Below are 24,442 nucleotides of genomic sequence, written 5' to 3' on the forward strand. Positions count from 1 at the left end.
GCCAGCCAGTGTGGATTATATTGGGTAGATGAATGGATTATATTGGGTAGATTGAGTATTGGCTCAATATCATGCCTCAATATCATTCTGCTTCATATGTTAATTTCCATGGCTACATCACCTCTCTTTGAAGTTGGAGAATCATTGAAATTTGGCATATGCATTTTTAAGTGATGATCATATTGCCTATTTATAGGTGATGATCATAAATGCCTATTTGCCGGCACTCAAATGTGTGAGCTGTCTGCTAACATTCATTCTGTTCAATTCCTTCCATAATCCTGACCTTTTCACACACTGGCCTTCTTGCAAATTAACCCACAAAATAGATTTATGTTCTAGTGATTGCCAGCGTATAGGGCACAATCCATTGGGAAGATCTTTTGTGCCAGCCCCACTAAAATGAATAGGAGCTGTTTGAGGCTATAGATTGTGTAACCATAGTTGTCATCTTATCAAGTTGGGGTGCTTTCATAAGATCATTTGGTGGCTTTTCCATCTCCATCATGGTTCAGTGAATTGACCCATAGTTGTTCCCATGGGTACATTGTTGATGACAGATCATGACATCGAATGGACAATAAGTAGCAGGAGCAGATGAGTTTTTTTTTAAATGAGAAAGAACCTCTTTTTAATGCAAATATCTCCAGGAATAAAGAATAAAGACAGGTTCTCATCCATTCTGCTGCCTCCTGGGATTTTGGGATGTGTAAAAAAATGTTTCGAAATAGAAAAAGCTTTCTGGAGAAAAAGCCAAGCATCATCTGTTCTTTGAGACAGAACAATAACAGCTAATTTGACCTTTTCCTATAGTGTTTAGGCAGAAGAAATCAAAGGTACATCACAAAGTTGATGGTGGAGAAAGGGTTGAAGTAGACCCATTTTAGAAGAAGACCCAAGTAGTCTTCATTTTACTTACACAGCAATTTATTCAGACCAAAATTCAACCCCCCACCCCCTTTTCACAAGTAGGCTTGTTTTCAGAATTTAATTGGAAGGCCGTATAACTACTCAGAAGCTGCCAAAATCCATAACAATGATGAAAGAATAGTGAACTGGAGGACTGAATTAAAAGACAGCTTTCATTGTGAGAAGAGTCGTATTTAAATCAAAAAAGGGGACAAAAACAAAAAGAACAATAATAATGACATAAAGAGAAGTCCGGAAGTGAGCATGCTCTCAAATACAGACAGGATCTGCAACAACCTTTTTGTCTTTGTCAGAGATGTTCTGGAACAGTATAATTGGCTTGTGCCCATATTAAGGGAAGGCTTGGTGTTAATTACGCGTGATGTAGCATCTAGGGCATGTCACATCTTGAATGGGAGGGTCTGTGACAATCTGACAGAAGAGAAATGAAAGCTGCCTGTTCTGAAAACAAGCCAAGCATGCCTACCTATCCCCATCAGAATGCTCTCATCCTTTCTGGGTAGCTGATTGGTTTTCCAAAGGCCAGCTTATCAGGCTTACCTGGAAGGTAGTGGAACCATTTAAGTGGCCTCATTTAAGTGGCACCATTGAAGAAGTATGAAAAGTGTCCTCTCATGTTTCAAGATAGATAGGATTGATCTGTCTATCTTAGCGGGGACTGTATTTCTGGGTCTATATAGTATTTCTTCCCCAAATGCTGCTTCCTATAGTGCTGTTTAGTTACAGGGCTCTTTGTCCTGTGTTGGTATTGGCTCCTCCTTCAGCCAATGGGAGCAGTGTATTCTGGTTTGCATGGGTCAATTGTTACCAGTTTCCTGCCTTGACCTTAACAATCAATGACTTCCAGAATGCTGTTTCACACAGTGCTTGGTTTTGCAGATATGTATCCCTCTCATCTGTTGTGGGAGGTTTTACTGTACACTGAATGACTAGTGTTATTAAATTAATGGTGTATGCAGGTTTTGTTTAGGAAAAAGGTAAAGGCGTTTGGGCCTCTTCAGTCTAGAAAGGAGACGCCTGAGGGGGGACATGATTGAAACATACAAAATTATTAATGGGAAGGATAATAATAATAATAATAATAATAATAATAATAATAATAATAATAATAATAATAATAATAATATAATATTATTATTAGGATAAAGTGGATAGAGAGATGCTCTTTACACTCTCACATAACACCAGAACCAGGGGACATCCATGAAAATTGAGTATTGGGGAGAGTTAGGACAGACAAAAGAAAATATTTCTTTACTCAGCGTGTGATCGATCTGTGGAACTCCTTGCCGCAGGATGTGGTGATGGCATCTGGCCTGGATGCTTTTAAAAGGGGATCGGACAAGTTTCTGGAGGAAAAATCCATTATGGGTTACAAGCCATGATGTGTATGTGCAACCTCCTGATTTTAGAAATGGGCTGTCAGATGCAAGGGAGGGCACCAGGATGCAGGTCTCTTGTTATCAGGTGTGCTCCCTGGGGGAATTGGTGGGCCGCTGTGAGATACAGGAAGCTGGACTAGATGGGCCTATGGCCTGTTCCAGTGGGGCTGTTCTTATGTTCTTACCCTTGGGGCCAGGTTGAATGTTTTCCTCCCTTTGGCCGATGGTGAGTTTTTTTTTTTTGCCTACCACAAACTGTCACTTGGGGTATGGTGTGTTAGTTATGGCAGCAACTACTAGCAGGTCTCATGTGGGACAGGGAGTAGGATTAGGAATTCATTGTGCAATGTTCACCTAATGTGGGAACCAGAAGTGATATCAAGAGGCTTTCTGGCTTGAGGTTGCAGGCTGATGACCACTTGAATTGGGCTTGAATTGCAAAGTCCATCTCAAAGGCTGTCAGGTATAGTATGGGTGGAGCTTTTCAAGTGTTTTGATCTCCTTTCTAGGGGATTGATGTGGAAAACCTGGAGTCAGCAAGAGGCAACCTTGGGTTAGAACCAGGGGGAAACAGCAGTGGCTTCTGTCTGCTCCAGAATAGTTGCCCATGCTAAAAGTGGGGAGAATAGTTAGGATCTGCTGTGAGGCTGCACAAATAGATAATCCCATGGGTGCCACACTTGAGAAACAGTCAGGAAGGCACAAATGTGATAAACGGAAATGCCAATGTGTACACATACAGAGTTATGATGCCCACAAAATCTTTTCTACTTTCTTTGTCTGCAATACATAAAGAGATCCAGAAAACATTTGTTAGATAGGAAATGAACTTACAAAATACTGTATGTGGTTATAACACTGATCTGTATGTTGCTAGCTACTGGATAATCCTCCAGCAAGATCAGTAGAAAAAACAAATAGGATTTTTACTTGCGATTACACAGTATTTGCCCTCTAAGACCCTCTCTGAGAAATAGGGTTTATCATGAAACCAGCTCTGTCTTCATACCTCTATCTTCATGCCCAGTTCACCACAGTTCTAGTGCTGTTAAGGAAATAGTACCCCCATGCAAGAAGGCTGTGGTTGCATGTAAGCCTGAAAATTTGATTTTGGATGATGTTTGTTTCTGTATGAATTCCTTCCTTTAGACAGCGCTATTATTATTAATAAGAGGATTTGTATTTCATGTTTCAACAAAAAAGTTCACAAAGTGGTTTACAGAAAAAAAAATCTAATAACTAAATGGCTCCCTGTCCCAAAAGGCTCCCGATCTTAATAGATGCAGAAGAACACCAGCAAACAGCCACTAGAAAAGACCTTGGGCTGGGGTGAAAAGGGACAGTTACTTTCCCCCTGGAGAGTACTGTAATCCCCTGGTGAGTAACTTTTTCAAGGAGCACCACATGAAAAAGTGACTCTCTTCCAGTTAGCGGGGGATGCAATCCTATGCATGTATACTCAGAAGTAAGTCCCATTGTGTTCTGTGGGTTTACCTTCAGGAAAGTATGTTTAACATTGCAGCTAAAGAAAATCAGGATGCAATCCTAACCAACCAATGCAGTCCTGAGGTAAGGGAACAAACATTCCTTTACTTTGAGGAGGCCTCCATGACTGCCACCCAACTGCAGGTTGAAGCACATGCCCCATTGGCATAGCTGTGTAAGTGCTGCAAAGTTGGTTAGGATTTGGACCCCAAAAGTTAGGGATGTTTTCATGAAAATGAGAATGATGATAGTGGCGGGTTACAGTCAAATGGGAGACTACTTGGTAGGGCTCCGCTGAAAATCTTCTCTCCTGAGTCTTAGGTGGCCCAAAGTCTGCACTTACCTGCATTAGTCTGTTGCACCACTTAATCGGAGAGGAAGCACTAATGGTATACTTTTTGATTTTTATTCAATTTTTATTCAACCGACAACTCACACAGCTGCTGTAGTTCTGAGCAGCATAGCTTCATTTAAATGAACAACCTAGGGAAATTAACAGCATTGGTCAGGTGAGGTCTGTTTCCATAGGGCTGTGTAAGACTAATCCACATAGGGTTATGGCATTAGTAGGAGGAGTCCTTAAGCTGGCACAGGTCTGAATGAATTTTTTTCCCCTGGGTATTATCTATTTAGATGCTCTGGATATTGTGATTAATATATCTGATGAATGCGAACAACTCAGGTTAAGAACCTTCCAAGCGATTTGGATGGGCAGTCACGTGGAAAGTACAGGTTTTATGGAAATCAGATGCAAGGGCTCTGTGTGTGAGCTGTTGTTTGTGGAATAGTGTGGAATTGATAGCCTTGGAAGGAGACTTGGCAGGAACAGCAGTGTATTATCTCGCTCTCTTCTTTTTTTTAATTAAACCTCTGAGGGTATAATAGATTTATTATGCCTTGAGAATACACTCATTCCTTCACAACCTGTATACATATCTTTTTGCAGAGGATTCTGTTCTCTACAGGTAGCAGCTCCTGAAAAAAAAAAAAAATTGCCCTAAACTTACCCTCACTTAGGAAAGGAGGAGCAAAGCACAGGGAGTAAAAAAGGGGCAATAGGTGTGGTCTGGAGGTTGAGCTGTTGCCTTGAAAAGCTGAGCAGAATCAATTGCTTGGATGGGAGACGGAGACCCAATCCTATCCAACTTTCCAGTGTTGCTGCAGCAGCAATGCAGCCTTGCAGCCTTGAGGTGAGGGAACAAGTGTTTCATTACCTTGAGGAGGCCTCCATGACTGCCCCTCCACCACAGGATGGAGTGCACACCCTGTTGGTGTGGCTGCATCAGTGTTGGAAAGGACTAGGCCATATGAGACAGAGACGGGAAGACCAATCCTGAGCTGCCCGGAGCTGCGGGATCCGGCAGCTCCACGGAGGGCTCCCGCCAGATCCAGCACCTTCCGCGCTACCTTGGGAGTCTCCTTAAGGAAAGCAACCCCGCAATGCGGCTACTCACTTTAGTGGCGACTGTTTGGTCGCCACTAAAGTGAAGGCGCTCGTGTAGGGCGAGCAGCCCTGCCCGAGCGCCTGGGATCCAGTGGAGCTCGGCTCCACGGAACCACTTTCCCCTGTCCCCCAACATGCATCCCCCACGCCCCTGGCCACACCTCCCCCCTCCCTGAAACACCTCTCCCATGCCCCCAACCATGCCCTCATCTCCGTTCCGCAGCCTGGCGGTCACAGAGACCTCCAAGCTGTGGAACCCGGGCGCCTGCCATACGCTAGCTCAGTGCTGGCCGGAGCTGGGCAATCTCTGGCAGGAGCCCAGTGGTAAGTCCACACCGTGAAGGCGCAGCGCGGACTACAGGATCGGGCTCTGAGGCCACTGCTGTATCTTTGTGGATGACTGGAGTGTGAAGAAGTCAGCTGGGGAAAAAATGGGTAACAACTTGGAGAAACTGGTCTAAAGCTTGGTGTAGCTGCTTGCCAGAGCTTGGAAAAGTACAAGAAGTCAGCAGCCAGGATGATGACTATTCTTCACATCTGGAGAAATGGAGGTTCTATGAGATGTTCTCATGGAATAATACTTGTAAAACCCCATTGAAAAATGGGCTTTATGAAAAATGGAGTTTATGTTCAGTCTGCCTACGTAAACTGCCTTGAGTCTATGAGAAAAGTGGTATATCAATCGATCAATCAATCAATCAATCAATCAATCAATCAATCAATCAATCAATCAATCAATCAATAAAAAGGCTGGAAAAACATGTACATGTAATTCCTGCTCAGGTTTGTAGGTACCATGCAAACTTTTTCAGGCAAGAGGCATGCAAGAATTGTTTTAAGAACATAAGAAGAGTCCCGCTGGATCAGGCCAAAGGCCCATCTAGTTCAGCTTCCTGTCTCTCACAGTAGCCCACCAAATGCTTCAGGGAGCACACAAGACAACAGACAAAACCTGTGTCCTGGTGCCCTCCCCTGCATCTGGCAATCATAGGCAGCCTGTCTCTAAAACCAAGAGCTTGCACATACCTACTATGACTTGTAACCCGTAATGAACTTTTCTTCCAGAAATTTGTCCAATCCCCTCTTAAAGGCATCCAGCCAAGATGCCATCACTGCTTCCTGTGGCAAAGAGTTCCACAGACTAATTACATGCTGGTTAAAGGAATATTTTCTTCTCTCTGTCCTAACTCTCCCAACACTCAACTTTCATGGATGTCCCCGGTTCTGGTGTTATGCGAGAGGGAAAAGAGCATCTCTCTATCCACTCTGTCCATCCCCTGCATGATTTTGTATGTCTCAATCATGTCCCCCCTCAGGCGCCTCTTTTCTAGACTGAAGAGGCCCAAATGCTGTAGCCTTTCCTTATAGGGAAGATACAACTAAGGCCCCAGTGAGGTTTGAACTTGCAACCCCTGGTTTACAAGACCAGTGCTCTAACCCCTGAGACCAGTGCTCTAACCGCTTTGTTTTATTCCTTCAATTTTGGTTACTAAAAATATAATTTCCAAATCTGTTTTTTGGGGGAGTTATTTTGGCTGTTGGTATTACCTCCATTTCTGTTACTGATGGGGTGGGTGGCTGGGTAATGTAACATAACAGAATGGCAAACCTATTGCCCAATACATTGCTTTTCTACAGGTGTACATGGTACTGGGGAACATGACCCAGGCCAATCTTGTGGCATTTTGATGTGGGCTGATGGCAAGGAGCCTGAGGGCCCACAAGTCTTAGGGAAAAAGGCAAGCTTGGGTTTATTTTATTTTTAAAATTAACATTTAAACACACTTATACAAATTAAAATGAACTGAAGGAGCAAAATGTATTGTGGTTTGTAAATGCCCTATTGAACACAGTGGGACTTACTTCCAAGTGAACATGCATAGGATTGCACTGTTAATTATGTGAGGCTCACTTCCCACATGGAGTCAGTGGTGCTGCTTGAAAATATAGCTGTGTCCAGCCATTTTTGGGCAGTGGCTGCTCATGTGATTCTGGCAATTTCCCTCTCAAAACTGCAAATTGAAACCAGAAAAGTTGTTGCTATAATCAGTGAAAAATGCTGTTTGTAAGTCAATAAATGTTTGGAAAAAAGGAGGAACAATGCAATTTCCGGATACACTGATTTGGCTTATATTGTTTTGATATCCTGCTTCAGCAGCACAGAGTTAATACGAGGGGGTCTTCCACCAGGATTAAACTGTCCATTCTTTAACATAGTAAATCAGCAGCTTCTGTGAATGCTGTCATAAAAAGAAGGCAAGAAAAGCATGCGCTTTGCTGTGTGTACAACATGTACTGCCATTTTATGAGCCATCTGCTTTTCCCTGTACTACTGAGCATCAAGATGGTTCACTTTGTACCCTTTCTTGCCTCTGGGGCAGACAGTTGTGCTTTCAGTCCCCTTAGGCACTTAGGCTGTGACAAACTGCTGTGTTTTTAGAAGAGCTTCTTTGAGGGATAAAAAAAAAGGACATAGCTCAATACAGTTTTCAGAGGGCAAAGGGAATAATGTTGGTGTACTAACCAGCATTTTTACACAAAGTTAAGGTATGGCCGCAAGTTAATCAGGCCAGCAGTCCAGTCAGCTCAGGCAGAGTGGCCCTTAGCCAACCGACACTGGGCATATCTCAGACTTAAGAAGTCAGCTAAAATCAGCAGTTAAATAGGGTGAAGTGAGATCTCGTTGGCTCTGAGGAGCTGCTTAAGAGGTTTCCATTTCCTTCCCCCTTGATCCTTCCCTCAACACACACACATCCATTGTTATGGACCCACACACACAGTGGGTCCATGCAAATAAAGGAAGGCGTAGAGATAACAGCTCAATACATTTATTCCATCTTCAGAACAGAACCTGGCAATAAAACAAAAGGCAAACACCCTTTTATAGGTGTTTATACCCTTTTATACCCTTTAGCTCTGCCCAGACTCCCCATGATTGGTGTAGCTGAAACATTAACTAGGGGCCAATTGGACGGTAGGATTTCGATCCATCACCCAATTGGCCAACCATAAGTCTGGGCCAATCAGTTATGCAGGATTTCGATCCTGCATGACTTACATACATAACAGCCACAATGTTAAGAGCTGAAACTTCAGAGCTCTAAGTTTGCATTTGCTTTCCAGTCCACTCCTTCACTCAAACACACAGAACCACTATTTTAAACATGCTGCTATTGGCTAAATTGCTACCTTGCAATTTATGCTTGCAGTTGCTGATTGGCTTAAATATCACCCATAAGGTTCTGTGAGAGGCATTCATAAGCCCATGATTCGGCGAATAACCTATCATGTTATTTTGCCATGGAGAATCCATCATAAAGTGATTTGTTTGCATGGTGAGCAATCAAGTTCCAAATAGGATTGTTGCAAATATATTTTGTGAAGCTCAGAATGACACTCATTTTAATACAAGGTGCCGAAAACCCCAAATTCCACCCCACAATGTGTAACTTTTTGACTGAGTGGGTCAAGGGTGGTAATTGTTGCACAAAAGAAAATAAATTCAACACTCCTTAATTCTGTAGTGGGAATACGTTTTGAGCACAAACTTTTACAGAAGGGTAATCTTGCTTTTTAAATAGGGTTGTCACGTAATTAAAAACTCTACACTTGATTGATCTGCATTTTCACCAATGAGTTAAATGTAAAAACATATATGTATCACAAACATCTTCATATGCACATCTTTTTGAGGTATTGAAATCAGCGTGAGATCTGTTGCAAGACAATAAACAAAAAGTTACTGTGAACTTACTGTGAAGGGCTGCCCATCTAATTCCTTATTATTACAGTAACACACGACAATTGGACAGTCCTGAAAGTCGAGGCATAAATAGATGTGCACCTTAATTTTAAAATTAGCCTACTGTTTAGTTATTGGTAGACTGTCCTGAAGACCAAGAGGTGGTCTAGCACTTTAATGACTGAATCTGAGACCCACTAGTAAAAAAAATGGGCTTCCACTGGTAAGTAGTTGGTGGTTAACATAATGATTGCTGCCCAAATTTTAATTTGTAGCAGCCCAATGAGGTCAAGTCAGTTTTGTTTTCCCCTGTGATTGTTGGTTTTTTGTGTACCTGAAGACAGATGTGCTACAAGGCCTAGAAATGATTCTTTTGTTGAGATATGGGCATTGCTTTGGCATCTGGGGTCTAGTTCATCCTATATGTGACAGGGGACAAATGTTCTCCCAGGTCAGACTGGGAGGTGATCCTGGAAGTGGTTTTCCCTCCCCCATGTTCCCCTGTAGCTGGAGACATCTGGATTCATTTCACTAAATGCATTTCTTTCTTTCTCTGCAGGCAGCTTTAGCAGATGGGCTTTCCTTGTTCCTGCTGTCTGCTTGCAGGCTACTATACAGTACTCTGTCTGATGTGGACTCATTTGTTGGTTTATTTTCTCCTGTTATCAAAGATCCTGCTTCAGGGGGTTGAAGTAGATGATATTCAAGTACCCTTCAGTTCTTTTCTAAGCAAAAAGAATTTTCATTAATTTTCAAAGTTGAAACAAAAAAAAAAAACAAAACCCGTTATAATACTCCTTTCAAACATATGAAAGAATTCATATGGATTCTCAGGAATATAAATTCCAAAGCAAAGGTTTGACTCAATCAGCGGATCTATTTTTAATAACACTGACCAGTCCCTACAGAAAAGCATTCTGGGTGTTCTCTCAAGAGGCAAAGGCTATAGATGCTGGTCTATAAATGCTGGTCTACTTTTGTCAATCATCTGCCACTTCTTATAATTCTCAGTCTGGAAGTCAGATTGCTGAAGAGTAGGAAAGGAGACCAGCCCTTCTTGTTAGAAAAATAATCTTAATAAAGTGGAGCTGAATTTTCTTTAAAACATTGGGGGCGAAAAGGGGGCAAGGGTTCACTTTTTATTTATCTTTTTCGAATACAGTACTGTTCACTGCCTGTTCATACCTGCTTGTCCTTGAATCTTCGGTTTCTACATCTTAATCCTTCCCACATCAAGGTATTTACCTAACTCAGGGGTCTCCAAACCTTTCAAGGCAAGGGCCATATGGTATATTTTACAGATTTTGATGGGCCAAAAAAATCTGTTTTATAAGTTAATGAATGAAGTTTGAATGAATGAATAAGTTTTTTTTGTTGTTGTTGTACTCAGCATGATATGATTCGGAACAAAAGAGAGAGGTATCAACTACAAAGAGACAATGCAGTGCTTAAACGGAGTAATGATATATAATGAGTAAAAATGTAAAACATTAGCAAATGCTCTGACAAAAAAACAAGATGCTGTGGGCCAGATAAAACCTTGTGGCAGACTGGATGTGGCCCCTGCACTGTAGTTTGGATACCCCTGTCCTAAGGCAATTCCAGTCAAACAGTTTATCCCATAGGCAGCAGGATGTATCCTAGCATGTATCCAATCAGGTTTGGCTGTGTGGTGATGTCATGAAATCAGGTCAGTGTGAAGGCAAGAAACATTGTCTTCACTCTTATTAGGCTTCCCAATGACTCCAGCAAACCAATCAGATTTGCAATGAGATGACACAGCTTCGTGCCCTTACTCTGGGTGAATATTGTTGCGGTATCTCGCAGTTGCCCAAACAATAGCTGATATGAGGGATGCATTTCATGGAAAAGGGCCAAAAGGCGTTTTTGTGAAACAATTTCCATTTTGGCTTGACTCCAATTTTGCATGCATTCTATACAACGCTTACCAAATAATACTTGTTTGTTCTGATTCTTTGTTGGATTGAATCTTGATACATATGAGATATGTATATTCAGTGTGTTCGACAGGTCCATCAGTGTACTGTAGTATAGATGGAAAGTAAAATTTGAAGGTCCACTTTCATTGGAGCAGATATGCACATAGATTGAACACCTTTGTGAACCTCAACCCAGATGCCATCATGTGTTACAAAACACTGAAGCAAAGGTCTACATTTCCCATTGTTCTTTGACTTGTCATAAATAATCACAATGATGCCATTTGAAAACTGCTTCTTGGGCAACACAGTGTAAACCCATTTTCTAGATTTTATTTAAGCATATCTCTGCTTCATGTGATCAGGCAGTAATGAAATAAAATGGTCCAGATAGCACTCCTTTTCTCATCATTATATTGAAAGCATATAGACAGGCATATGTTTCTGATTTTTGTACAACACCAAGACTTGTGAGGTACTTAAAGCAGCAGCAGCAGCAACAAATAAAAAGCTCAAATGTATTTATAAGTAATTTTTTTAATTATCAAGCCCACGTTGCTGAATGTTACAATCCTATACACATGTACCTGAGAGAAAGTCCCACTGAATATTTCTGAATGACAGTGTATAGGCTTGCACTGTGAGTCATTCATTCACAGAATTATTGAAATAGATAGGGTATTTCCTTAAATTGGGTAAACATACAAATCCTACCCAGGTGTTGCCCTCCCATGTTCATTAAATATATGGAGTGGGGAGGTGGATATACACCATCTAACCATGCTCCAATGCTGATATATTTTATACCCCTGCTTGCCTACACATGCCCGATCTTGTCTGATCTCAGAAGCTAAGCAGGGTCAGACCTGGTTAGTACTTGGATGGGAGACCGCCTGGGAATACCTGGTGCTGTAGTCTTATACCATAGTCTTTCGAGACTGAAGGTTGCCAACCACCATCCTGCTTGAGCACCTGCACATTTGATGCTTGCCAGCAAAGGGCAGCAGTGGTTCCTCTGTGTGATTTGAAACCTGATCTACCCTGGGCACATGGCACCTAATTGTGTGGGAGGGAGCAGGAGGAATTGTTCATCTGATTAGGGAAAATATTCAAAAAGTGAAGGGAGTAATTGCATGGTAGGATAAAATATGATGCCTTGATGGGGGGATTTTCTGCAATAGCCAGAAGAGTACAGGTGTGCCCCTGTATCTGTGAGGATTCAATTCCAGAACCCCTCACAGTTAAGTGAAACTGCGGATATAGGCGAATGCCTCTCCCCACTCACCCTTCAGAACCAAGGTTTGCTCATTGAGAGACCGGCAGTGACCATGTTCTCATTATCAGTCTCAGTCTGAACCTGGCAGAGGCTGCAGACGAATGTCCCTAGCCTTTGCTGGGCTCAGAGGACCCTCTGGAGGCAAAGACAGCAGAGCTCCCCTTCCCTCCGGAGGGGGCACGCGCGGGGGACGCTTGCATGGGGGCTGCTGACTTGATCCATGGATAAGTAAATCTGCAGATATGGGGCCCCCCTGTATATGTATGCTTCCAAAACGCAAGCTTCATTCACTAGTGTCACTACGTAAAGTTGGGAATGATGTCCAACAGTACTAGAATATTTTCATCCAGCTGTTGATAGCATTCACTCTTAAGGGTCTCTGTCTGCAAACTCTTACTATTTGTTGCTGCTAAACCCTTCTCATGAAGCAAGCAGTCAGGGTGATGTATTCTAGCCCTTTAGCTTATTGGATGCTATTCTGAGGGGCACAATGTTGGCCTATGTAGATACAGACCCACACCAAGTGAGTCAATGTGAGCTGGGTACTAAAGAGATATTATGCCTTTGAACTCTGGTACTTGTGATTGGAAGTCCACACAGCGATTCCAGTTTCAATACAGGGACTTATGAGAGCTCTTGGATTATGTGTGATTATCCTTACCCAGCAGGGAAAAGGGTTTGGCCAAAGGCCAGAGGGCCATTTGTAAGCATCCGGAAAGGAGACCCAAACACCTCATAGAACTAAACTTGGCACCACTGGGTTGTGCAAAGTTTCAGCCAAATTGGAAGGCAGGACTGTTACACAATTAGTGGGGAGGGGGTACTAGCCGAGGGCAGACTTTGTCTGTTTGCACAGCCAGGGATGTGAGCACCAAATTAAATTTATGTGATTTATCGCATCTTGAAAGGCTAGAAGAAGCAAATAAACAAAATCAAATGTGGGCAAAAACCCAAAAGAAAAACAAGTGATATAGCTGTCAAGGTTTTTCTCTGTTCTCTTGCACTGTGTTCAAATAATTCTATGAAAATTAGATTATTATTGGGCACTGGATCTAATAGCTCTGAGACAGAGAAAGGGTTTAATGTATCACCCCTGAAGTGAAATATCTTAAAACTGAAGCTCCCCCTCTTATCACAGAGGAATCAGATGGAAAGTGCATTTTGTGTCTGAATTTGTTCCTGCTCTGGGAACGGCTCTGAGTCATAGTAATGTATGGGAATCTGGTACAGAGATGAGGGAACACATTCTTCCTTTGATTTATCTGTTGCATAATCTTTGCCACTTTCAGCAGTTTTTGTATTTTGCAGGCAGTGAATGACAGGATGACTATGGCTAGCATCCCCATCGATGAGGGAATCGGCCCACAGCACAGTCCATCATCTGGATTGGAAGAGGCTTTTAGGTTCTCAGATCTTTGGGATCTGAGACCCTGAAAGCCTCTTTCAATCCCAATCTTTGCAATCTGAGACAATGACAGAATGAAAGCTTGGATGGTTGCTCCCTTCTCTGAAAAAATTCCTACCAGGGCATGTGTCTCAAGGACATTGACTGTGGAATTCATTTTACCTTTCTTTACTTCAGGTCAAGATTAGCAGCACAGCTTGGAATTAGAATTTGAAGGAAAGGTAGACCATCTTCACTCCTCTGTCAGTCTTGCATGACTGTTTTTGTTTATGGCACTTAGAACTACAGTCCTAGCTTTATATGTTCCTTCCTGACTTTGCAAAAGAAAAGGTAGGGATATGGATTCATGAGAAAGCATCTCTGATTAATATGAGCTATACATTCTCCTTCTGACTCGTAACATAAAGTTAACCAAATTCAGTATTGGTAGAGTGGAGGCTGCTAGGGAGGGAGCTTGAGTTAAGTTGTGTCTGGAGCCTTGTTAGCAACCTTCAGTCTCGAAAGACTATGGTATCGCGCTCTGGATGGTGGTTCTGGCACAGCGTCTAGTGTGGCTGAAAAGGCCGATTCGGGAGTGACAATCCCTTCCACACTGGGAACAAGTGTAGTGTGTCCCTGGTCTGTCTCCCTGGCTGTGGGCCTTCCTTCTTTGCCTCGGTCTGTTGGCCAAGTGTTTCTTCATACTGAGAAAGGCCATGCTGCACAGCCTGCCTCCAGGCGGGCCGCTCAGAGGCCAGGGTTTCCCACCTGTTGAGGTCCACTCACAAAGGCTTAATTGCACCTCAATCGGAGAAGTTCCTGAGGGTCAAAAGGTATGGGCTACACAAGTGCTTAAGGTGTTGATGGGAGAGGCTTCCTGGAGAAGGCGACTGAAAAGACTCAGGTGGCCTGGCCACTGGGCAGCTGAGTGTAATTCATTACATAGGAAGACATGTGATTGCAACGGAGATTACGCCAAGGTGGACAATCTGAATTTGCAAGACTTTAGAGCAGTGGTTCCAAACTGGGGGATGTGACCCACCCCAAATAATGGGTTCGGGAAGCTTTTCCCCTTAAGGGGGGTGGCAATTTGGCAGAGACTCATAGGTGACCCGCCTGTCACTTCTGGGTTCACTCCACCACCGCTGACTACAGTGTGGTAAGAAAGGGGTTTTTACAGGGCTTCTTACTTACCTGGTATCTGGCAGTGGGGAGAAGTCAGAAGTGATGGGTGGGTCTCTTATGGTCCTCCATTGGGTCTCAACCCAGTCTGAAAGGGACAGGAGGTTGGGAACTGCAGCTTTAGAGGAAGGTGATGCACAGATGCCTCACAGTGCTCCAGCTTTCCATTCCAATCAATAGCCTTTTATTAGCATGGTCTTGATTAGAGGGAGTCTTGCCTCACCCCCTTCCAGGCCAAAGTCCTGGCTGGCTCAGGAATGTCAGCTAAGGACACAAAAAGGAGGGAATGTGCACATTTGGAAAGTGAGGGCACTGACAACACAGCAATGGCTCTGAGTAAACCCCATAACAAAGCATCAAGTCATAACATGCAGCACAATCCTGACTGCACGTTGGGCTGGCGCAAGTCTCTTGCACCAGCCCAGGAGGGTCGCAAACGTGCTGTAAGCCACATTTGCCCCTTCTCGTTATTCGGCAAGGCTGGCGTGTGGATACATGCCAGCCTCTGGAGGTGGAATAAGCCTATGTGACGATGGAGGCTCTGAGTCTTTCATCGGCTGAGCTTGGCCAACACAAGACTCTGGGGTGGGCTGGGAGGAAGGCGTTCTGGGGTGGGGGAGGATGGGCGGTGGGTGGTCCTGGGGCAGGCGGGCGGGGTACAGGAGATGGGGCTGAGATTCAGCAATTATGCTGGATTCCATCCCCTGTTCCCGGAGAGTTCGGGGCGGCTTGAAGCCTCTCCACTCTCCTCGGACTTGTGCCACCTCAGGAGGTGTCGCAAGTCTGAGGAGACCAATAGAGGCCAGGATGTCTAACTTAGGTTTTCCCTTACCTCTGACTGAGCCACTTTGCGCCCCTATCCTGTGCTGGATACAGCGCAAGCCTCTTGGTTTGCCTGTTCCAGCGTAGGATAGGATTGCATCCTTAGACATTTTGGATACGGAATTTTCTAAAAATTGTTTGACTGTAGTTGACCATCTTCATTCTAAGAGGCATAGTCAGAAAAACTGTACATACCCCAGTTTTCAATGTTTAGTCAAGCTCATGAATTTTCTCCTGGATAATTTTTAGCAGGGTTAGACTATAATCCTATGCATATTTACTTGGAAGTAAGTCCCACTGAACTCAGTTGGAGCTTATTTCTGAGGAGACATGCCTAGAGTTATGCTGTTAGGGAGTTTTGTGAGAAGTAAAGAGACCCTGTACAGAATATCATTGTTCTGGAAGAATTGTTTCTGGGAAACAGATGAAGAACAAGATAGCAGTTGGAACTGTTCCAAAGACCCCATAAAACACCCCCCCCCTTTTGTGGCTGACTGTGTGTGACATTAAGAGAGTGATAACACAGCACCTGTATGTATTTTCTTGTCTCATTCCACTTTGTCTGAACTTCAGCACATAAGTTTGAACTCTTGTGTACAGAGTGAGCAGAAGGAAAATGAAAGCATAGTTTTGAGATTCAGAAAATATCAACTAAGCAAGTGACAATCCACAGAACTGTTGAGGAAAGTCAAATAACATTATTTTAAAAATCCCTTTAATTTTAAAAAAAAACATCTATACCCTACTTTCCCTTCTAATAGGAGGCATTTGAGGCAGCTGACAATTATACACAGTATAAAAACTTAGTAAATATCACATGAAAACAAAAAGAACAGCACGAACCCAATTTAAGATAGAAGAAGTAATCAAAGAAAATGAGAGAAAGTAGATTGGAATAAGAAAGCCCTTGAGCACTGCCAGAACCCCTGCAAAGAGGCTAACCAGAATTCACAGGGGAGGGAATTCTGGAACGGTGACATATAGCCTGATAACTCTTTTATGTCCTTTATTTGAACGTGTGAAGTGTGACATGCACGTATACAGTTGTACAGGCAAACACGACCCAGGCCAGTAATGTGACTTGAAGCAGGACTGATGGTGCAAGGCCTTGAATCTCACAGGCCTACATGAAGTCTACACTTTTTAACCCAGCCGCCCACCCAAGAAAAAAAAAAATCAGGCTAACTTAGAAGCAGCGCTGCCTGGCTCTTGTCACTTAGACATTTCCACAGGTGGTTGCATCTTGCTTGCACATAACATCTGATCTTGTTACCAAAAGCCACATCCTGGAGACTTCCTGACTTGAAATAAAAAAAGTTGTTAGCAAGACACAAGAAGGGTCTCCAGCCCTGGGTTGTCCTCACCAACTCCATGCCTAAACGGAATCAAGGAGTCCGTGTTTTTGAAGCAGCCGGCCTCCAGAGCTTGCCCCAGGTTCTCTGCATGCTCTTGGTAAGGTGCGGAACAATAGTGACCCACATTTCGAGGAATCAGAGACCCTCAAGTCATTCATCCTCCCGGCTCATCTGTCTGCTTTGCTGCTCCTGAGTTTTTTTTGTCTAACCCACTGGTGCTGTTGAAGCACTCCCATGCCAGCTACTACTACCCAAGAAGTGCCAAGCTGGCACCCAGGACTGGCAACTGCATGCTCCCTTCTCCTTTGCAACCTTCTCCCCTCTTCTGCTTTGAGCACATCCAAACGTTGATGTGGCAGTACAGGCTGGGAAGCCATCCTTTGTGGGCTGCCTGGCAATGTGTCCCTTCTCTTTGAAAAGCAGCTTTGGCTCTCATGCCTGGCTTCTCATACCACTCAAGTCAGCTACAGCGACTGCCTAGCCTCTGGGTTTGGTGCAAAGCCCTCTTCTGCCTTTTAACCCACTTTCAACCCATAAGATAACTCGGACTTGGGCGGGTTATTCCTCCAAGAGCAGCACACAAAAATCACAATCCTTATTTTCATGAATTGTCTGTCATGCCAAAACGTCATCGTCCTATAGAAAACAAGGCAAGTTCTGTCGTCCTACATTTTATACTTCCATACAAAGACTGCATAGCTCCAAGGTACACCAGGTTTTTGAAATGTAATCTAGTTACCCATGCCTAATCTGATAACGACACATTACAGGTATTACAATCTTCTCTTGAGCATTTGGTAAGAGAATGAATGAGAACACCAAATGTGGAAATATGCTCATTTACAGCCTCTTAAGTTAGATCTTGATTTCTCCCCTGCACTCTTACCGTTACCATCCACAATATATACAGTACATAGTGAAGGTAGAAGAGGTTCTTGTTCATCAGTGACCTGATGATGACACAGGATGCAGAAACCTTGTTGAAGTCCATGAGGTTGGGACTGGTCAACCTGGGTGTGGGTGTGTCAGCCTCAGAATCCCATTTATGCTGCCTTAAATTCCTTCATGGAAGAAGAGTAGGATACTGTGATAAGTAAATAAATGGTGGCACATGATTCAAAATTACCGTTTATGGGGCACTTTTTATGCTCCCCAAAAAGTTTTCAAATCAAGGTATGCCTGGGGTGTGTGAAGCTGTAAGAACTTTCCCTAACCATGCTATAATTCAGCCACAATATTACTATTTTCATCGGGTCAATCTTCATTGTTAATATTCTGCAAAGGTTCAAAACTACAAATAATGAGAATGTTCTTTTCTGGGCTTAAAATTAGCCAAGCTGAGTCTCATTTACTGTAATGTCACTTTATATTGCTTTGGCTAATAGCCTAGTTTGCATTTACAGTAAGCTACTTTTACACAGCTGCATTTATTTAAAGGGGAACATACAGTTTTGGGGCTTTTTATTACATTGAGCCTCAGTGCTTTAGCTCTCATATGAAATCTTGTTTCACATGGTGAAATGTGGATTTATGTGATGCACATAGCACTTCACCCTCAGGGAAGTGGGTGCATGAATACTTTGGAGTGTTACCAGACCTCAGCTCACTGCGCATCCAACACATGCATGCCGATACATTTTTGGAAACTTGGCATTCTAACTTGGCCCAGAGTTCCTTTTAGGAGTAGCTTAGCGTAGATCACAAGTAGCCATGAATTCACTCCATAAACCTCACTCAAATCCTTAAACCCCACTCAAAATCCTCCTCTGCAATGTTGAATACTCTGCATAGTATTTGATATTGGCATTGTTGATACTTGATATTTGATAACTAGTGGAATTTCATATTTGATATTTAGAATTATTTGCTATTTGGTATATTGTGCAGTTTTGTCATTTATTATTTACTTAGCTATGTTATATACTGTATTAGGTGGCACTCATATTCAGTATCAGTTGGATTGTCTATATCTAATGCTAATTTTTAAAATCAATACTGGGTGGATGTGCCAGAAGATTCCAGTTAATTCTTTGCATATCTGGAACAAACTTGCTTTAAATCACTGCTTGACAGGAATTTTCTTTCGCTGAGAAAGGCACAGTGTTTAAGCTCAGACTGCTTAAAAATGGGATCAGACAAATGTATGGACGGCAGGTCTACCAATGAGTATTACCTGCAGTAGTTAAATAGAATCTCTATAGTTCATGGTGGTATTCGCACAACGGACCCCAAACACCAATGGTTTCTAAGTAGGAAGAAAGAGGAAGTCCTTACAGGGTGAATGGGCATGTATGGCACAAATGGAGGAAAGAAAGGAGGAGGAGCAGGCTGTTTAGCATTTTAGGGAAATCAGGGAGATCATCCAGGGGGTACGGGTTGAAGAACTGGGGGGGGGGGTTATGCTGTATGGTGATGTGAAGGGAAAAGAAGATTGGGGGGGGGAGAAGTGGAAAAGGAGAATGTATCAGCCATGCAACTGTGGCTAAGCCTTTGTTCTCTATAGCCCAAACCAGACTGCAAGCAAGGAATGAGCCCCTTGGAGGGCTGTGAAGACACTTCATTCTCTTGCAGTGAATGCTTGCCTTTCCTATCATGTCATCCCTCTTTAATGATATTACAGATGCTCAAATAGGAGCTACACTGGCCCCTCTCCACACCCCCTAGACCCCTGCATCAACCGAGCTCGGCCGACACAACTCACCCTCTCCCTGGGGCAAATGGCGGCATGGAGAGGCTGGCACATGTCGATGCGCCAGCTTATCTCTTAGAAGAGTGGCATAGAAGTACTTTATGGCACTTTTGTGACACTCCTGGGCTGGTGCAAGGGACTTGCGCTGGCCCAAGTGCATTATAGGATTATTATTATCATGATTATTAACAGTATTTATATACCGCTTTTCAACTAAAAGTTCACAAAGCGGTTTACAGAGAAAAATCAAATAACTAATGGCTCCCTGTCCCAAAAGGGCTCACAATCTAAAAGGATGCAAAAAGAACACCAGCAGACAGCCACTAGAAAAGACACTGCTGGGGTGAGGTGGGCCAGTTACTCTCCCCCTGCTAAAAAGCAGAGCACCCACTTGAAAAAGTGCCTGTTACCCAATTAGCAGGGATAATTATGCTCCTTAGGATTATGCCCTTAGACTTCCACATATTCATCACACTTGCATCTAAAGGGGGAAAAGTTGGAAACTCTGAGAGCCCAGTATGAGAGCTGTGCCAGCATAGCTTTATGGCACTCACAAAAGACTGTGCTGTAAGCATGTCATCAATTTGACTACCATGAGACAGAGAAGATAAAGGTCTCGTGGAGCAAATGGTCAGGGTGCGAAAGGCCATATCTGCTGCGATGAAGCTTGTGTTGTTGCAGGATTCCTAGGTTGCCAAGACATAGCCATCTCCTGGTTCAAAGGTGAGGAGAAGGCAAAATAGCGCTTGAAAAATCAAACCCAGGAGGACTAGGCAGTAACCTCAGCTAGTTCCAGGGCAGGAAGCAAGGCAGGAGAGCCAAGAGTGCTTTCCTAGAGGGAGGTTACTTGGAGGACAGCTCAGTAAACACTTGAGCTCTGGTTTGCAGTTGGGGAAAGGGTGCAGGAAAGAAGGGAGAAAGTCTGAAAAAGGAAGAGGGACCTCTGATACCTGTCCTGGCCATGGTGCAAGACTAGCAACACTGCCCTGATGAAGATCCCCAGTGCCTCAGGCTGCCATTTGCTTTGGAAGGAATGTTGCCAGGAGGTGCTCCTCTTACATTTAGCAGGCGGAGAGCAATTTTCCCTCTTCGGCACAATATCTTTTCTAGTGGCCGTTTGCTGGTGTTATTTCTGTATCATTTGTTAGATACTGAACCCTTTTGGGACAGGGACTCATTTATTTATTTATTATGCTCCGCAAACTCCTTTGTGAGCTTCTTTTACAAAGAAGTGGCATATAAATATTCTTGATGATGATGATGATGATGATAGGCACCATTCCATTAGATCCTACATCTTCATGTGTACCAGGTTGTTTCATATCTGTCTGTACTGATAATATCTGTACTGACCTCTCTGCTTCTTCACGTGTCCATGAGGTATCCTCACGTCACAAGGATAGCTGACTTACTGATAATGTTTTTCACTTCTGTTTTCTAAACCTTTACAACACAATTCATACTGCTAAAAGTTAGTTTACATGTGGATGTATGAAGAGCAGGTTGAAATGGCCTGTATGGAGTGATTTTTCCATGCTGTTGCCAGTCTTGTCATCCTTCCTTGTTTTGTGGAGAGTTTCCATGCCTGTGCTGTTGGTGTTGATGAGGCATCATATATGAACCCCAGGCTGGAGCTTTCGATTAAGAGTCAAATAAGCTTTGGATAAGTTTAAACTCTTGAGGGAGACAGCATGGAGGACCAAGTTTACCAGAGCATCCGAGCAAAAACGAAGCAGCATCTGGGTGTTCTGTTCAGCTCTGAAGATATTATTGTGTGATTCTACTGGCACATGAAAGAGGGATTCCTTTGCAGCATCCTGATTAATTATAAAGCTTATGACTCAGGCAGCTTGTTCTCATTTGTAGCAACAGAGCAAAGCGTGAGGCTGTTTAGTGGAGAACAGCAACGTCCTGGGAGTATATGGCTTTGCAGCACTAATTGTTGGAAGCTGCTATGCAGCAGGGACACTGTTTTGGGTGGCGCGGATTTATCATTGCAAAGTGGAACATGCAATAGACTGAATCGTGGAGAGGGATGCCTCTGCAGACGATTCCAATTTGCTTGGCATGCCAAAGTTATTTTGCATCTTAGTTAAAACAACAACAACAAACAAATACAAAACAGCCCTGTGCAGTCTTTCCCCCTCCTTCCTCCTCTGAGCTTAGCAGAACTAAACTCCCTGTGTCTTTCTGCCACTGAGGTTATTTAAGTGTTTTTCTTTTTTAGAAAGTGCTGATGAAGCAGGGCACTCTTTACTGCTGTCATAATATCTCTCACGCTTCCCTCTTTGATTGCTTTTTTAAAACACCAACCTTAATAGGCTCAGACCCCAAGGATTGGCTCATGCTTGCTGCATCCCCTGAATGAAGGCCCATCTGCTTGACTGCATAGCAGGCTTAAACAGTTTCATTAAAAGGTGATATTCTGAAGTGTGTGTGTGAGAGAGAATAACTGTAGTTTTGCTGCATTCATTACTGTGTTTCTGCCCCATTTGTTCCAGTGCAAGCATGCCAATGGAACTGGCATTTGTTCCTGCTGTGATGCCTTGCTCTGTTATAAGTGGAATATTTTAAATAGCAGAATATGCTTTGCATACCGGCCGAAGCATGGAGGCAGATATATTGAAACAAAAGCATCCTGGACAACTCAAGCACATGTGCAACATTGGAACTATCAGATCAAATGCTCCTTCCCAGCTCAACTGAGTGCAGTCTCTACTGGCAAATTCAGGCAGAAACAGGCAAGAAAATACAGGTAGATGTCATACCCAATGTTAGATATGAAGAGTGTTCTTCAGCTCAGAAGGCCTGAGGTCAGTGATTTAGCCTGGAGAATGCTTCCTAATGTATAGGAAGGAGAAGGTATTGCTGTGTTGAGCAGACAAAGGCACAAGACTGCTATTGTTTTTCTGGAAGGTGGTTAATCTAGAGGTTTTGTTTGTATGGCGACCCAGGACAAGTTAGATGTTGCATGATCCATTTCTTTTTGTAACTGAAGGGGGCTTTAAGGTGAAAGTGTGCACATAGCAACTCACCAGGTGAAGTCTCACTCTCAGATACTCTTTGTTAAAACATCAGAGGTCCTGATAGTAGAGAGCCACTGGAAATGAAGATCACACTTCAGGGTGATATCTGAGGTGCTGAATGCTATGGCCTTTGTATCCAATGTATATGGAAGTTAAAGAACACCTTCCCTGATCCTTTGCCCCAGAAATAATTCCCTTTGATCCAATGGATAGGGGCCGTTTGGTTAGATCAAGTACCCTTGGGTCTCACCTAGGTCTGCTGGTAAATTTATAGAGTTCTCAGTGATACTCTGGACTGGGTCTGGGAGCTCTCCAGGCTTCTCTAGACCTTGATATATAATTGTAGAATGTTAGAGTTGGAAGGTTCTCTGGAGGTTCTCTCTAGTCCAGCCTCCTGCTCAATGCAGACAGCTACAACATCCTTGACAGGCCCTGATTGAAAACCTCTAATGAGGGAGAACCCATAACTGCATGAGGTACATTGTTCCAGTGCCAGATAGCAATAATAGTTAGGAAATTCTTCCTTGTATTTAACATAAATCTACTTCCCTGTAGTTACAATGCATTGATCCTGCCTTCAGAGTGAGTCCTCATCTTCTTCAATGTGACACACTTCCTAAATCTCTGTCTCTGAGTTTAGAGTGCCCTGACTACAGCTGGAGCTGCCTTGTAGTGAATCTGACCTTTGGTCCATTGAGGTCAGTACTGTTTGATAGTGGCTCTCAAAGATTTTAGAGAGATTCCAGTCCCAACATCTAAGATCAGGTTAGTTGGAAGTGCTGGAGATTGCACTTGAAACTTCTTACATGCAAGGCATATGGTCTGCTACTGTCCTACAGCCGCTTTCTGTACATACTATAGTCATACTGCATACTACAACACTTAACTGTCATGTTATTTCCTGGGGCTTGTGGCCTTGTGTCCTTTTATCTAATTTGCTTCAGAAGAAGAGTTTGGGGATATCAGGACTCAAAGCAACCCTGCTGTAGGCCTCTGCCTCCCTGGGCTTTTCTTAGGGAGCTGCTCACTGCCCTCAGAATGTCTCCAATTTGTAAACTGATTGCTTCAACCTTTGCGATCTCCTTCCTGTTATGTATGCAAGTCCTGCATAACTGATTGGCCCAGACTTTGGTTGGCAACCTTCAGTCTCGAAAGACTATGGTATAAGCCTACAGCACCTGGTATTCCCAGGTGGTCTCCCATCCAAGTACTAACCAGGCCCGACTCTGCTTAGCTTCCGAGGTAAGACGAGATCAGGCATGTGCAGGGTAACAGTTGCTGCCCAGACTTATGGCTGGCCAATCGGGTGATGGATCAAAATCCTATGATCCGATTGGCCCTCTAGTTAATGTTTCAACTCACCAATCATGGGGAGTCTGGGTGCAGCTAAAGGGTATAAAAACCAGAGGTGTTTGCCTTGTGTCAGATTCATTCAAATTCATTGCCAGGTCCTGTTCTTAAGATGGAATAACGTATTGAACTGTTATCTCTATGCCTTTCTTTATTTGCATGGACCCACTATATAACACTTCCTTTGCCTAGGTTTTTGGCTACCATCTCTGGATGTTGTATCATGCCCGGTGAAGTATAACTACTGCCTCTAAACATCGGATGTTCTTGGAAAGGCATGGGCATCCTCTGATCTTCCACTGTAGCAGTGGGACACTGTGGCAGAGACAAGGTAAATAAAGGAAACATGAATCTATGTTGCTAAAATGTATGGGAATGAGAGATACATTTTTAGCAGTACATAAGAAAAGCCTGGCTGGATCAGGCGAAAAGTCC

The sequence above is a fragment of the Tiliqua scincoides genome, chromosome 2, assembly GCF_035046505.1.
Source record: "Tiliqua scincoides isolate rTilSci1 chromosome 2, rTilSci1.hap2, whole genome shotgun sequence".
In the NCBI taxonomy this organism is placed as follows: Eukaryota; Metazoa; Chordata; class Lepidosauria; order Squamata; family Scincidae; genus Tiliqua; species Tiliqua scincoides.